The following is a 3903-nucleotide window of genomic DNA, read 5'->3' as shown; positions in this document are numbered from 1 at the left end:
CAGTGAGCTTTCTCCTTGTTATGAAGGCAATGTTTTAATGAAAGACAGACAGAAAGACAGGTGGAAGGAAGGAAGGAAGGAAGGAAGGAAGGAAGGAAGGAAGGGAGTCAAGAAGGGAGGGAGGGAGGGGGGAAGGAAGGGAGGAAGGAAGGAAGTCAAGAAGGGTGGGAGTAAGGGAGGGAGGGAGGGAAGGAGGGAGGGAGGAAGGAAGGAAGGAAAGAAGGAAGGGAGGGAGAAAGGGAGGGAGGGAGGGAGGGAGGAAGGAGGGAAAACAGGACCCGAGGGCAGGAAGAGCTGCACTGGGGTTGGAGGAGAGACTGGTTACATACTTGGGGGACTGGGGGGAAGGGAAAGGCAAGAGGAAGCTTCCAGAAGGACTTCCATATGCTAAGAAGGACTCACAAGGTCCAGGAGGCCTGGCGATTGTCAAGCTAAGGCTGTTTCTCCCTCTAGCAAAGCAGTAACATGAGGACAGCAGGAAGTTCCCGGAGGAATGTTCTACTCTGCCCGCCTCAAGTATTTGTCAGCGGGCTGCAGGTTATAAGGAAATTTCATTTCATCTCCTTTCCTTTTTGCCTTTGTTCCCCACATCATCGTGATCAGCATTAAAAAGGAAGCTGAGGGGCTCAGGTGGTTAAGCGTCCAACTCTGGCTCAGGTCACGATCTCGCGTCGGGCTCTGTGCCGACACCACGGAGCCGGCTTGGGATTCTCTCTCTCCCTCTCTCTCTCTTTCCCTCCCCCACTCTCTCTCTCTCTCTCAAAATAAATAAATAAAAACTTTTTTAAAAAGAGATGAGACAAGGCGGTAGGGATTTCATCAAACTCCTGTCCAATGGAGAAAAAAATGAAACAGTAGGAGACAGAGCAGGAGACAGTCAGAACTCTCCGGAAGTTTCACTGCAGGTGCGTATGCGTGTGGGATGGGGGCTGTGCACTGCGTCGCCAATATATTTCTCAGGGAGCGTCCCCACCAGCGACGCGTGAGAAGTACGGCTCGAACTCACCACACAGCCTCTGCCTGGGACCCGCTTCTGCTCTCTTGGCACCCAGTGCCCCACGGACGCCTCCCCACACGGTCCAAAAGTCTTCCGTTCCGTTTTAACGGCTGCGTAGTATTTACTTATACGAATAGAGCTTAAGTCGTTTGATCAGGACCGTAACATTTTGGCCCAACGAGGGATCTTTTTTTAACAGAGCAGGTTTCAAATGATTTACAGGCTCTGTGGTCTTTCAAAGGACACTTCAGGGGCGCCTGGGTGGCTCCGTCGGTTGAGCGTCCGACTTCGGCTCAGGTCACGATCTCGCGGTCCGTGAGTTCGAGCCGCACGTCAGGCTCTGGGTTGATGGCTCAGAGCCTGGAGCCTGTTTCAGATTCCGTGTCTCCCTCTCTCTGACCCTCCCCCGTTCATGCTCTGTCTCTGTCTGCCTCAAAAATAAATAAAGGTTAAAAAAAATACATAAATACAAGGACACTTCACCACGTGAATCACTATACAAGATTTTAAGTTGGGTACTTCGGAGGGTACTGTTTCAAGAACTTTGCAGATCAGGAAAAAGACGTATTTCTTACACCATTTCTTTTTTCCATTGTGACTCCAGAGGCTCAGAATAAATAGGATGTTTAAGATGGTGGGGGGGGGGGGGGCGGGGAAGGTTTGGCAAGCTTTCGGGTCAGAACACAATGACTTCTTGCAGCTTTGGCCTCATCCACATTTGGATGCCTCTTCTGCGTAGACGGAGGTAGTTACACAGGCAACTCAGCTTGGCTTCAATGTGCTTTTTTTTCCCCTCTTTTCTCCTTCTCCTCCCCCTCCTTCCCTCTCCTCTCCCCTCCCCCCCTTCTTACCCCCTCTCTTTCTCTCTCTCTCCCCACCTCCCACCTTTAAAAGTGTATTTACAGAGGGACAGTCCCTTCTCTGCCCCTTGGACGAACATGCCAGCAGTCTGGAGACTTTTCTGCTCACGCTAAGATAAAAACCAATCAAACAACAAAAGCCAACAAAATCTTGTGATGCCTCATGATCCCGAACACAGTCTCAGTTTATTGGTCACGATGTCCCTTCTTTGGCGAGAATCAACACAGCACACTTGAGCCGGAGTCCCACCTTCCCCGGCCCCCTGAGCTGCTCTGCACCGGCCAGCTGCAGAGGAGGAGGGGGGACAGCCGTGTCCTCTTTGGCCACCGGGCCTTGCCGAGACCCTGACTTCAGCTTCAGTTTTAAGGAAGCTTAGGGATTAAGCTGAGACCCTCTCTGCAGGGATGCTAGTCTTGTGTTTAAGAATAATGACCCCTCTCTTTAAGACCACGTAGACCTCTGAGGCGACTAACCCACCCCGTTGTGTTTCTGATCACTGGCGTCTTGGCACAGGAGTTCTGGCCTCTGTGGACCTCTGTGGACACTCCTCTGTCTACCAAGTTCAGATGATGATAGCCACTTCCCGCTCATCCTACAAGGTTGCTAGAAACACGTACGAGATCACGTCTCTGAACGGAGCTCCAGGAGTGAAGATCAGAGCCCGTCCCCGCCTCCCTTTCTTCCCCACCCGCCCCGACCTCTTTTGCCCACTTCTGCGCACAGAATTCCCTTCCTAGAGAGAAGAAAAGTCCCCGGAGGCCGTCTCGGAAGGCTCCCACTGGGCATCTACCGTGCAAGTTCCCGGGGACTTGTTCGTCATAATCCAAAGACGCACCCAAAGTCGTGTGCGGGCACCAGCACACATGTTGGCACTGAATCGGGTGACCTTTTGTCCTTAGAGCCCAGCAAGCACGGGCATTGCTGAAATGTTGTTTAATTGCAACGTGAGGCCATGCCGCCTTCGCTGGGATGACCCCCTGCTTCTCTCTGGACTCTTCGCAAAACGAATGCTCTTTCCTCCTAGTTTTCCCCAGTCCTTCTGCTTCTCCACCCAAAGTCCCCCTGGTGACACCGCTTCCTTAGAAACCTCTCCATCGGGACCGGCGTGTTGCTCGTTCTGCGGAACACCCCATCCCTGGTCCTGTGGGAAGGGCCCCCGGGACTCCCTCCTGCGTCAACCTCGTGCCTCTGTCTCCCTCTTTCCTCACCCCCCCCCTCTCTCCCGACACTGAAGCCGTCTTGTGCATTTTCTCCGAGGCCACCCGTCTGGTTGTGCCTTTGATTCTAACTGGGACATCCCTAAATACGCTGTGTCCTACATTCTTGGAATGTTAACCCCTAGCCCTCCCCACCGGAGCCTCCAGTCGGCGTACAAGGAAGCTACAGGCACGGAACGTATCTGTGCTTACACTGTTCCCACGTCTACGCCTACATCAGGATCTTGTGGAAGTTTCCAAAGTTGATTTAGGAAAACCATGTAAAGACATATTCAAAAATTGAAAAGGAAGTACCTTTGAGGCTGATCGTACTACTAGATATAAACATCTGTTCTAAACCTGTAAGAATCGTCTAATAAAATAACCATATAGCCCAGCAAAACTTTCAGTAAGTTATGTTGAGTGAATAAATGAATACCCATTAATACAATATAACAAATTTAAAAAAGAACAGACATCGAATGCGTTCTGTGAAACGATTAAGACAGCTGGATAAACTTAGCTCCGCATCTCACAGCACGCAAGATAAATTCCAAATGTGTTGAAGAGATGAAGTCTCAAGATGAAATGATAGAAAGCAGAATATTTGAGAACTTGGGAAAAAAAATCGAACTGACCGTCAGGTTTCTGGAAACAACAGACAAGTCACAAAGCTAGAGCTCTGCGAGTTATGTTTACATGAAGCTAACCTATTTTACAGCAGACACGATGGGAAGCCAAAAGAAAATTAAAATAATTTAAATTATTACAATTAAACAGTATAATAATTAAAATGAATATAAGACATGTACCCAACATGACAAATGTAACAGAGCCATTTTCTGCCGT

This window comes from Prionailurus bengalensis, chromosome B3, assembly GCF_016509475.1.
Source record: "Prionailurus bengalensis isolate Pbe53 chromosome B3, Fcat_Pben_1.1_paternal_pri, whole genome shotgun sequence".
Taxonomy (NCBI): Eukaryota; Metazoa; Chordata; class Mammalia; order Carnivora; family Felidae; genus Prionailurus; species Prionailurus bengalensis.
This window is presented reverse-complemented; position numbering follows the sequence as displayed.